Source organism: Danio rerio, chromosome 16 (assembly GCF_049306965.1).
Source record: "Danio rerio strain Tuebingen ecotype United States chromosome 16, GRCz12tu, whole genome shotgun sequence".
In the NCBI taxonomy this organism is placed as follows: Eukaryota; Metazoa; Chordata; class Actinopteri; order Cypriniformes; family Danionidae; genus Danio; species Danio rerio.
Window position 1 is genome coordinate 50,714,655 of NC_133191.1, and position 13,767 is coordinate 50,728,421.

At 32.5% G+C, this 13,767-nt stretch overlaps 1 protein-coding gene across 5 annotated transcripts in view; it reads left to right on the top strand.

Moving 5' to 3' along the window:
• Positions 1-13,767, top strand: part of bola1 (bolA family member 1) — a 75,564-nt gene that overhangs the window by 39,133 nt on the left and 22,664 nt on the right. For 2 of the 5 annotated variants that reach the window (XR_012391411.1, XR_012391412.1), the window contains exon 6: positions 7,242-7,405. The exons of the other annotated variants lie outside the window; for them this stretch is intronic. The gene's annotated coding sequence lies outside the window, so the exon portion shown is untranslated. The remainder of the gene's footprint in view (positions 1-7,241; positions 7,406-13,767) is intronic. 5 annotated transcript variants of the gene reach the window in all.

The window sequence follows — 13,767 nt, forward strand, 5'->3', positions numbered from 1 at the left end:
CTCCATCAGTTATGTACATTAGAGATTTGTGTTACATCTAATGTTGATAAACAATGTTTATTGACTTTAATTTTATGCTTGTTACCATACTTGTGTTTAGTAGCTGTGTGAATGACACTGAGCTCCTTACACTGACACACTTTTCTGCTTGTGAGAAAAGTTGTTTGTGATGAGCACTGGTTTATTAACTTTCTCATCACCACATGCATATAGCTGTGTTAACGTGTATATCTGTGTAGCAAAAGATGTGTAGATATTAGTTATTCAAAATACAGACATATTACCTCTATAAGTTAATGAAATACAGTAGTTTACTGTAAAAATTAGAAATTGCTTTTACAGTTTGTACTGTATTTTTAACGGTGAAATACTGGCAACCACAGCTGCCGTTTTTTCCCGTGAATTTTACAGATTTAATTTTTACAGTGTGTAGTATGTATTAGTATTACATGTTATGTTGTAGTATTACATTGTAGATGTAATGTAGGTATGTAAATGTAGTATTTTTTTAATTACTACACTGTAAAAAAGCAGGGTTTCACACAATTCCTTCATGTTGTCCCAACACAAACTGATTAAGTTAACATAATCATTTTTACAAATTTAAGTGGATTCAGCATAAAACAATAAACTTGTGTTGTTTTATTTTAAGTACATAGTTTGAACAGGCAGCAAAATGTTTTTTGAGTGCTAGTGCACACACATTTAGCCAAGATATTCTGCCAGATATTATGTTTAGGTTGTGGAGGAAAATATGACTTTTTATTATTATTATTTAATTAGGACATTTAAAATTGCTTATTATTTCACTGCGTATTTATGCATTGCAGTCTTTAAGATTTACTTTCAGAGCCTTGTGATTTTTCTGGGGCAGAAAATGCAGACCGAATTTTAGAAAATACACTTTAAACAAATGCTGCATGGTTTCTAATCTTTGGTTCATTTGTTTTATTATTATTTTTTTAAGGGGAGTTTATTTTTTTTAAGTTTAAATGACACTTTTTAACCCAACAGTTATTTATATTAAGAATTATATTAACAATTGTAATAACAATTATATATGTATATATATATATATATATATATATATATATATATATATATATATATATATATATATATATATATATATATTTTTTTTTTTTTTTTTTTTTTTTTTTTTTTTGACCCAACACTGAGTGAAAACAACTCAGCATTTTCCTAAAAACAAACCTTATGACAGAATTAGGCAAATTTTGCAATGAAATAAAAAAGTAGCGCAGTACATCTAATAAAATCATAATGTGAAAAAAAAAACAACAACCACGCTTTATTTTAATGGCCCGTTTGTTGAATTTATGCTACATTGCTACATTGATAATAAGTAGACTGCTAGGTTAGGGTTAGGGTTCGTGTAAGTTGACGTACTTGCAACGTTTCTTATAGTCAGTTAAATGTCTGTTTAGCAGCAGTATCAACAGATAAGCAGACAGGTAAGGTAATGAAGGTAATGAGTTCATTAAATAGCTCATTACTTCAACTTAAATGGATTAAGTTTACAGTACTCTTATAAATTAGTTTTTGAAGTTAAATAGTTTGTTGCAATTGGGTTCCTCAAATGGTTTTGAGTTACCTTAACTTACTGGGTTTTACAGTGTAGTTTAAAGTGATACATTGTCTGGGTTGGTGTTGTATATTATAGTTTAAATTCTTTTAATAAGCTGCCAGTACATTTTCTGTTATTTTAAAGACTTATTTCTCTATCTAATATTTTTTAAACGTTATATTATTTCAGATCACTCAAATGTCAATAAAAGTCACTTTGTTAAACTGTAGAGTTGAATTTTCAACATCTAAAGTCAACAGACGGCCAAGATCAGCATCCCATAATGCAATTCACAACTGTAAATAAACAAAAAACACTTGTGAACCACAAAATACACAACTATAAATAAACAGATAGTTTTTAACAGTGTAGTATAATTAAAGCTACATTTCTTTTGGCGTAGCTTTACCAGTCTCTATGTACAGTCAGAATTTTCTGCCAAAACTCCTTATAATGACCACCATGTTATAGGAAATTTGTTCAGCACAAGAATCCCATCCAAATCGTTCTCTAAAGATTAAACAGCCTTTTGGTTTTACTTCAAGATGCAAATTTAAGTTGCGTTGACAGGCATGAAAGACAAATTAAGACTGGACAGAACTATTCATCTAATCCTGCCAAATGATGTGTGACACTAACAATCCATTATCCTTTACAGCTCCTCGTTAGATTCGGAGGGAAAAGGCCTCCATTGTGCCAGATGTGTTTACCCTTATCACTCTTATAGATTATAAGAACTTGTGAAACACTTTTTTGCACAAAGGGGGTCAAGTTAAAGCGGATGTGCCAGAATATCATGGCTTTCAAGAGGGGTTATGAATCAAAGCTTTGTGGAGCTGAGAGATATTCTGGTGGAAACCAAAAAAAAAAAAGGAAAGAAAGAAAAAAAAGGCTTAGCTTAACATCACTCACTTAGTGAAAAGAAAAAAGTCCCCCCCCCCAAAAAAAAAATCTATTTTATAATGTCTACAGTTATGTTTTTATTACAACTATTTTCTTTTTTTTTAACAAAAAACATGCCCAGTTAATTGAAACTTTTAACATACTGTGTTATTGAAACCAGTGTAATTAGTTACTGATAAAGTAAAGGATTACTGTTAATTTTTGGGTAAATTAATGAGTTACATGGACTTGCTTTAAATACTGTATTAACGAGTGCTGTACAAATGAATTCAGAGTGACAGAGTAATTTTATTGTTACTTTGTTATACAAATGTTTTGCAAAAAGTTCTATTTATCATCTAAAGACGGTCACATTTAAGGTTCGAAATTAGTTCATTGTAATATATGGCATAATTTCAGAAGAGTAACTGTATATATATATTTTCATTCTTTATTTTTTGATGACAATATGCTTATGAAACTATGATATGACTTGGAAATAAATGTCAGTATGTGGTATGTATGAAATATGATGTCATTACTTTCAAAAATGTAGACCTTTGATTTAGTGTTTAACCTACAGTAAATATATATGTACTCTGTGAAACATCATTTGGAAAATATTTTAAAAAAGAAGAAAAATATTAGCAGGGGGCTAATAATTCTGACTTTAACTATATATATATATATATGTGTGTGTGTGTGTGTGTGTGTGTGTGTGTGTGTGTGTGTGTGTGTGTGTGTGTGTGTGTGTGTATTCTGTCTGGTTCTAAAATCTGATTTGCTGTTATCTGTGAGATATTAAAGTAATATCAGCATAATAATAAAAATACAAATAATAATAATTTAATGAGTTTCATTTATTTAATGTCTTTGCACTGAAGCTTATAAGACTTTTAATCAATATTGGCTTAAGTAATTAAATGACTTATCGAGTAATTAAATGTAATTATAAAGGTAATTTAAATATGATTTTAATGATTTAATTAACATTCAGTAAATTTTTCTGGGTCGAGCCCCGGCAAAACAAAACAAAACAAAACAAAACAAATTATAAAATATTAAAACAAATTAAAACAAAACAAATTTAAACTAAACTGAACTAAACTAAACTAATTAAAAAAAAAACTAAAAAAATACACCCAACATAGATTGATATCAAAAACAAATTAGTTACTATTGCTGCAACAATTTAAAAGAAGAATGTTTTTTAAAAATTGTTTTTTTATTATATTTAAATTGTATTTTAATTGATCAAGAAGTGCATTATACTCAAATAACAAAGAAAAGTATCCTTAAAAATAGTTTATTTTATTTATTTTAATATAATTTACATTTTATTTTATTAAACAGAACATTATACTCTAATAATAAAGAAGAATTAAAAAATAGTTTTTCATTTAATTAACTATTTAATTAATTAATTTTATTTTATTTTATTTTAATTTTATTGAGAAGTACATTGTTTTCTAAAATAGTAAGGGATATACATAAAAATAGTTTATTCAATTTTATTAAAAATTATTTTGTTGAGAGTACATTATAAACACTAAAATAATAGTAAAATAATAGTGTGATTTCTTAAAAATAGTTTATTTTATTTTAATTATATTTTATGTCAGTTTAATTTTATTGTGAAGTATACTGTACTCTAAAAAAATAAAGAAGAATATATTTAAAAATAGTTTATTTTAATTTAATTTAACTTGAATGGGCCGGTGTGAGATTCTGATGGTATGATAACCTTGGATAAAAATATCACAGTTTCACAGTATCTCTGCTCTATAATATATTCTTTTTAAATAGCTGGGTAAAAACAACAAAATTTTCCCCAAATTAAACGCAATATATTTTATTTTAAGAAACATTTAGAATATTTGGGAACAGTAAACATGTCTGGCTAAACAATTCAAATAAATCATTGACTTCTGCTGTGTTCATTAGTTTCAAAAACAGATTTCTTACCATCTTGAAAAGGTCTTTGGAGATCTGTCTTTTCTTTAGATATAAATTAAGCCACTGCACTGTGCAGATCAATAGTATTTCAGAGTTTAAGTTCAGTTCAGTTTAGCTCAGTTCAGTGGGGTTTAATATTCACTGCTGAGACTCCAAACACTGAAGAGCAAATCCATCGATGCAATATATCTATCAATGGGTTCACCAAGCTTTTTCTTTTATCCTGACTATAAGAAGAGGAGGATTTGCATTTGCTTCGATTCCCAGATTTACTTAACCTCCCTAACTAGTCCCATTCGGATGAAGCTTTTTGGTTTAACATCTCGGGTCACACTCGCTTATCCTCCGGCCTGCCTCATAAACCTATTTGGCCAATTAGTGACTGCATTGAATGGCGCTCATTCATTTAGTAGCTCAATAAAAGCCCAGTTTAGCTTGATCAGGATTTGCCTCTACAGGGAGCAGAAGCTGAGGTCATCAAAAGCCCATTTAAACCTTCAGCATTCTCATCCCGCAAAATAAAGACAGCCCCGACCTACGATGCTGCCATGTTTCTTGTTAATGGCAACCTTTGTGCAGTCGGTTGATGAATTACCCAAAGACAAATTGAGGATCAAGTGGATGGTTAATGAATACTCGCTTCCAAACTTTGGTGCTTGGTTTAGTTTGCCGACACACACTGAACATGTTGAAATGTTGAGTCAAGCCAGCGCTTTCTACAGTTGTAGAGCGGCTTGATGTTGGATTGTGATGCTAATGTTTAGAATAGCATCTTGTGTTATTGTCATGTTAGCATTAGAGGGTGATAATGTAGCTTATGTGAGCAACCAAACAGTTGAGGTCCCGTAATTAAAGGACTCATTGAGCAATTAAATTACTTCTCAGACAAAGTAAGGCAATGCTTTAGAGTAATGGTGCATTAGTTAATCTATTTACTGACATAATATGAAAACTCTTCTATAGTTCAACATTAACTAATGCATTATTAAAATCCAAAGTTGGGCTTGTTAAAATTAGTAAAAGCACAGAGTTACCATGAACTAATGCTATTTTACTTATTTAAATAACATTAACTAACGTTACATCAAGATTAATAAATACAGTAATGCAATTAATGTATTACTAATTGTTTGTTCATGTTAGTAAATACATAATGCATATTTATTTAAAAGTGTTACCCAAAGTAATTATAAAAGTAATTTAGATATGTTTTAATGATGAAATAATTAATGACTTTTCTGAAGTATACCTGACACTAATTAAAGCCATTGATATATTAGTTCTTATTGCTGCTAAAATTAAAAGATTAAAATACATTATCCTTATATAATAATGAAGAATATTCTTTAAAATAGTTATTTTTATTTAAATTCAAATGTTTACTTTATTTTATTGAGAAGTACATAATACTCTAAAATAAATATTTTATTATTTTTTTTTTTGTTTTGCTTTGTTTTAGTTTATTTTTTAAACTTTATTTTATTTTATTTTATTTTATTTTATTTATTTTATTTTATTTTATTGAGAGGTTGATGCCCAAACCTTTTTTTATGAAGGGCCAAAAACCAAACTTGATTGAGTCTAGTGGGCTGAAGGTAAATATAGTTACCATTGGTAAATTCCTAATTTATTTAATAATATAAAAAAAATACTAGAAAACATTGCTTTATATTTTATATATAAAGTATATATTACATTTTATTATGAACTTATTACAGTAAAAACAAAACAATCTCATTGATAACAAATGACACTAGTTTTTGCCTTGATTTGCTTCTGTATAGTCTTCTATCCGTCAAGTAACAGCATTTACATTTTTAAAGATCACATAAGCTTTTTTTGTAGCTCAGCAATAAAACTAACAAAAAAGGTTACGTCAAATTAGTAATGACGATCTCTGTGTCAAAGGTATTCACCCCAACTCTCTCCATCATTCTCACTTTCCTCTCAGATGGGATAGTGGGCCAAATCAAAGGTTACAGCGGGCCAACTTTGGCCAGTGTACCCTACCTTGGGCATCTCTGACCTAAAATGATTAATAATATCAATAGTGGAACTTAGGATTAAGTGGATGGTCAGCAACGCTGGTTAATGAATACTCACTTTGGTGCTTGCTTACTTTGCCGACACACTGAAAATATTGAATTGTTGAGTCAAGCCAGCACTTTTTCACAATTGCAGAGCAGCTTGATGTTAGATTGTGATGCTAATCTTTAGCATTATGCATTATTGTCACATTAGCATTAGGGCTGGGTGATAATGTAGTTTATGTGAATTAAAGCGGTTTTTGGTACAAACTTAAAACAATTTGGTTGTTAAGTGTGACGAAGCCAGAAAGTGATACATTTTTTTTATAAATTGTTAAAATATAGATGTCTGTGATGCAGCAAGTCCAGAGACTGTCATGTACACAGCCATTTATTTAAAATTCACTTTTTAATGTGAGATGTGAATTAAAAGTGGTCTTGAATGAATATTTTCTCAATTCAAACAACTTGGACCTGGAAACAGTATTCCATACGTCACAACTTAACAAGTGGATACAAACATAACAACAAAATAAAACAAAACAATCTGAATAATGTGTTAATAACAATGAAATGGCAAAAGGAGAAAGTTCTGAACTACTGAAAGTATAATTTAAATTAAAGGCTGTTTTTGCTGATGGCAGCTTAAGGATGTCTCTCATATGGAGAATGAAGTCACATGCATTGCTCAGGTGTGATTTTTTTCTTCAACAGAGTGTAAAAATCTTGACAGTTCTGTTGGTCTCGCCTAATAAATCTGACCTTTATTTTCTATTCTTCATTGTATTCAGATCAGGTGATTGGCTGGGCCATTCCACAGCTTGATTTTTTTTCTCTGAAAGCATTTAAGAGTTTACTTGGCTGTGTTTTGGATCATTGTCTTGCTTGAATGTCCACTCTGGTTTCATCTTCATCATCCTGCTATAGATATTCCAGCCTGATCTCACGAGAAAACGTAAGTATTTTACGCTTTGCCAGTTTAGTGGCTAATTTGTACGAATTCGTACGAGTTCAGTCGTACGAAATTGTACAATTTTAAAAAGGAGACGTGGAACCTAACCCCACCCCTAAACCCTACCGTCATTGGGGGATGAGCAAGTTGTACTAAATTCTACGAATTAGATCGTACGAATTAGCCACTAAATCAAAAAGTTACGAATTGCCATGAGATTGTGAATATTCATTTACGCTGAGAAAGGGCAGAGGGTTGCTGAAGAACTACTGAGAGATTTCAGCTGCTGTCTGGGCTTTCACTGCCTATCTTCTCCCTTTCTTCATCTGTTCAGTACCTTTTTCCTCCGTCATTTGGTTTTATCGCACAAAACTTCACTTGTAAACTATTTAGATCTGTTTTCTTTGCATATATGGATTTTTTCGCTTGTTACCAACATCCAGGAAAAAAATTTTCAACAGCAGGAGTCAACAGCACCTTTAGAAATATGTTTTCTGAGAAATATGGTGACCTATTCAGTACTTATTTCTCTCTCTATATAAATAGTGTACATTTTTACATCTTACATTTATACAGTTACTGTATCAGTTATCAGACTACTTTCTCTCATTTCTTCTAACAGAAAAATCTGAATTCGTTAAATGAAAAAAGTCAACCCTGACTTCTGGTTTATATATTATTATTCAGACTTTTCTTCCCCGAATATTGAGAAGAAATCCATATTTACGTCTTGCAGTTGCCAGATTAAAATTGGAAGAAAAAAGTCACGACTTTAAAGCCAAATTAGTTGTACACATTCATTCGGCCGCATTTTCATCAGCCAAATCTTTGCAGTACAGCAGTGTGTATTAATATGTGTTGACCCCATGTAAGTGTAGTGTGAGTCAGGCTGTGAGAGGAGGAGAGCTGATCACTTTCTCCTGTAAGATCAGAGCGCCGGTGGCCGGTCCGTCCCTCTGGAGCCCACAGCTCCTCCTCCACCCATTCTCTCACCCAGAGGGAGGCTGGTTCAGGCTGCTAGGCCATTGACGGGCTGAATGATGGCTTCATAAGGCAGCCTGACGCGGGTGGGACGCTCGTGAAGGAATGCCATCCCACTCAGCCTTTAGGCAGGAGACAGATGCGCAGGCTTTTCACCCTCGCAGCTCTTTCCCATGATTCCCCAGGGAGAGTGTTAGGATGGCTTCTGATGCTTCTATTGTTGGGCCGAGTGTTTGTTTCTGCGCGCGTATGGCGTGTGGAGCCATGTGTCCTTTTCAGCCGCACACTGGAACTATACGCTAGGAAATGCTGCATGCACTCAAATAAATTACATTTGCTGAAAACTACTCATTATAATATTTATTATAACTACTTATTATAATATTTAACTACTTAAAATGATAGATACTTGTTTTAAATAAGCTGAAACAACACAATTCTTAATTTTTTTTGAGGAAAACTTAATTGTTTTATGTTCATTCCAGCCTAATCTCACGAGAAAACGTAAGTATTTTACGTTTTGCCAGTTTAGTGGCTAATATGTACGAATTCGTACGAGTTCAGTCGAACGTAATTGTACAATTTTAAAAAGGAGGCGTGGCACCTAACCCCACCCCTAAACCCTACCGTCATTGGGGGATGAGCAATTCGTACTAAATTGTACGAATTAGATCGTATGAATTTATACGAATTAGCCACTAAATCAAAAAGTTACAAATTGCCGTGAGATTGTGTTGATTCAATCCACGTAAATTTATAAGACCTAATAAGTTAACTAAAACCCTTCACGTTGTGCCTTTATTACAGGCTCAGTCCAAATTCAAAATAAATAAATAAAAACATATTCTATAACATAAAAACAGAACAATTTATAAAATACAGCAATACCAATGTCAATGTTCATTCATTCATTTATTCATTTTCTTTTCAGCTTAGTCCCTATATTAATCTGGGGTCGCCACCGCAGAATGAACCGCCAACTTATCCAGCATATGTTCTATGCAGCAGATGCCCTTTCAGCTGCAACCCTTCTCTGGGAAACATCCATACAGACTCATTCACACTCATACACTACGGACAATTTAGCTTACCCAATTCACCTATACCACGTCTTGTGGAGGAAACCAGAGGAAACCCACATGAACGCGGGGAGAACATGCAAACATGCACACAGAAACACTGAGGCTCAAACCAGCGACCTTCTTGCTGTGAGGCGACAGCACTACCAACTGCTGGTAGTCGTAAGGTACTCCCAGGTACAGACGTCCAGTCGACACGCTTGAATACACGCTAAGATCTCATGGCCGTGACGCAGCTTCAAAAATTTGTTTCAAACTGGATGTACGAATTTGCTCGAAATAACATAAAAACAAGCAATTTTCACTTTTTAGTGAAATATATGTGCCCTAATAGTGTTTTTAGCAGTGTGGGACACATTTACAGGAGTCAACAGCTCAAAAAAATGTGTTTTGGTGTTTCGTGACCCTTTAAAAATACACTCTGGACCAGCCAGCCGGCGTTTATATTGATGCATCAAAATCACAGTTGTCTGGTATCAGGGTTAGGGATCTTGAATAACACATTCTCTGGTTTATTTATTCGTGAAAGATTTATCTTTACATCATTTTTAACCTGCAAATTACATAAGAAATGAGACTGTGGGTTTCTACTCAAGTACTTGATACTTTGGTCATTTTGAAGCCAGCTTTGGAAAGATGTGAGTGGGGGAAAATGGCCTCTGTGATCAGGAATGACCATAATGACTAGTTTTGCGGGATCCTGCTCTTTCTGCCCTCTGGGTTTTTTTGGGGGGCGACAACACACACTGGTTTCCCTCTGGTCCTCCATTCAGGCCCACAGCTCTCTAAACAGAGGCGTAGAAATCGGCTACATTTAATCAGACACGGTGTGGAGGATCAGCAGAGCTTTTCCTTCATTGATTTGCCACAGTTAAGGATCCACCACACTTGGTTACCGGCACTGAAAGAATTCCTCAAATGACACAATAAATGAAACCACATGCTGTCTTTACAGATTTTCTACTTTTATTAATCCAAACAGCATAATTAAAGCAACTATGGGGTGTATTAGATTGCTTTTTCACTGCCAAGAAGACTTTAATAGAGTCCTCAGTTCTGTATTCTCCTTTCAATAGCAGAATAAATTAAATAAATATTTAATAATGAGCAAATAAATGGATGCAAACTTCTCAATAGCAGCTCGTTGGACAGCAGATCAGATCATTTGAGTTTTGTGAGAAGCACATTTGAATAGTTTTAGACGTTATTAAGACACCGTGAAAATTAATGAATAACTAAACTAGATTGTTTTGAAAAATTAAGGTTACATTATATACAGAAGAGTGTTACAAGTACAGTACGTACAGTAAGCCAAAGATAAATTTGCTCTAGTTGAATTTAAAGGGATAAACAAAAATACTATTCTCAAATTTGTTTCTCCTCTACATTTTTTTGAATTGTTTGTTTTATTTTGAGCATCAGCTTTAAGATGTTTCTCATAAACAACATTATAGGATAAAGTATGGGGAAATAAATGAATAGTCAATAAACAGATACAATCAAGACAATTGTTGCTAGAATTGCTATAAAATAAACATGGATAGCAGATCATTTAAGTTTTGTAAGAAGCACATTTTAATAGTTCTATACATTTTTAAGACACGGTGGAAAAAAAATTAGCATGCATTTAACTTGCTGAAGACAAAACTGAAGGGAAAATGCCCCAAGAACGGCACACTGTGGCGCGACGCAATTGTTGTTTGCTAGTTTCAGCTCGGCGCAAGAGTCATTTTGACGTTTTGCGCCATGCTGTTTAAATAGCAAATGCATTTGCACTCATATGTGCGCCCATAGGCGTTCTGGTCTATAAAAGGAGGTGTATTGAGGCGCATTGCTGGCGCGTTGCTATTTTGAGGAACTTAAACAGACGGTTCAATAGATCAGATCAAAGCTGGTCTATTGTCCAGCGCAGAGTGAGCTAGTTGTGCGCCGCTGTTAAATTGCTTCATACACACAGGATACAGCAATATGTAAATATATTTACATATGAAAAAGGATTAAAATATTACAAAAAATATTATTTTCTAGCCTACATAAATCTAAAAACCATACTTTCATGCCTTCTTCATCTCGGGGGGCTTTTTCAGTTTATTCATAACAATTTGCTTTTGTATATTGTTATTATTATTAGCAGTATTATTTATTATATACATATTTATATTTGTTTTATTAAAAACAAGCTTAGATTGTCATGTTTTAGACCATATGGGGCAGTATATGTATTTGGACACACTTCGTTGTTATTGTTCATTTATTCGTTTGCTGGAACTTTGAACTGAATTTAGAAATAGTTTTGAAACAAATGTTTGCGCTTAACAAACAAAATTAATTATGTAGGCTATCGGATGTCTGTGCATACAGCACATTTCCCTATCCGCGAGAGTGAAAGCGAAAGTAAACAATGAGGAGGCTTATCTCTCATTCTCGCGCTGCAGATGCTCTGTTTAACTGTTTTCTCTCGAGTGAAAGTGTTCAGTTTTTCCACTTACAAAGTCCGGCAAGTAAATAGCAAATGCGTTATGGCGCGACGCAACTGACAATTAAAGGGAATGAGAGATGAGACTCTGATTGGTTTATTCTCAAAACACACCTATAACTCATAAAGAAAATAAGCTCAATCCTTTTAGACTATGTGCCACGGCACAAAGCGGATTTTTCCATCCTTAAAATAGCAAAAGTAGATTCTAACACACCCTTAATGTGTGTGCTTTCTGCGCTTTGCACTTTGCGCCTGGATCGTCAAAATAGAGCCCAATGTCTATATGTTCCAGACTTCAGGCTGTAATTGACTGCCAAGGATTTGCAATCAAGTATAAAAAAAGTGAAAGTTTGAATTATGATTATTATTCTGTCCAACAAGTGGGAGGGACATATGCAAACTGTTGTAATTCCTACAGCGTTCACCTGATTTGGATGTAAATACCCTCAAATTAAAGCTGTCTGCAGTTAAAGCACCTCGTGTTTGTTTCATTTTAAATCCATTGTGTTAGTGTATAGAGCCAAAAGTCTTAGAATGTCCTAATATTTATGGACCTAACTCTATAATTCTAATATGTATCAGACAAAATTGATCAATTCAATTTCAATTAAATGAATTTTGTAGCAGCTATGAGCAAAAAAAAAAAAAAAAAACACTTCTTTACACTAAACCTGATATCAAACCATCCATAAATGGTATTATCTTTAAGATCTGGAGCATTCTCAAGTTCTTTTGGAATTCTCAAGTGTTTTTTGAAATTCTACGAGAAGTTTCTGAGATGAAGTTGATACTTTAAAACAGCCAGCCTCCAGAATGTCTGACTTAATAGAATTCTCAGTTGTAACATTAAAGTATCAGCTTTTCCTGTCTGACTTGACTAAAGTGACCTTTAAGCTAAAACTAAAATCAAACAATCACAAACAGTCCCTTGCAGAACTCTCAAATGCTTTTGGAAATCTACACTGTAAAAAAAATCTGAAATTTAATGGTTTATTTCCGGCACCCCCCAAAAAATGTAGAATAACGGCTACAAAAAATGATTATAAAATAACAGAGGTTTAATTACAGAAATTTAACAGAAATCTAAATTTATGTAAATTTCTGTAATTTATTGTCTGTTATTTCACAGTAAATGTCATTATTTTAAATTTTTTCCCCGTAATAAACTGTAACATTACTGATTTTTTTTTTTTTACAGTGAGAATTAAAATCCCAGACAAAGTGACTGAGCTCAGATAGCACTGCATTTAAAACGTTGAAGATCTCAGTTATATATTTTAATGTTTTGCATTGAAATCAATTGACCAGACCTTTGTTTTACATTACCTATTATTGGTAACACTTTACAGTAAGATTTTATTAGTTAATGCATTCGCTAACATGAACAAATAATGAACAATACATTTATTACAGTATTTGTCCATAATTGTTAGTGAAAATTCAGTTGTTCATTGTTAATGTTAACTCACGGTGCATTAACTAACGTTAACAAACATGAATTTGAATGTTAATAATGTATTAGTAAATGTTGTTCTATGATTAATAAATGCTGTCCAAGTACTGTTTATTATTAGTTCATGTTAGCAAATAGCTAATGAGACCTTGTTGTAAAGTGTGACATTAAATTTTAATCTATTTATTATTACACAATTTAACTTAACTCAAAGCACATTTGCTAAGTCAAAGATGCTATTAATCTTAAACGTTTTGTTTTAAGCCTCAGCTTTACCGTGTTTCTTTCTAAAAAGCATTTGAATTAATAATGAATAAATAAATTGGTAAATGTGACCCTGAATAAAGCAAGTGATAAGTGTAGATTTATTCAT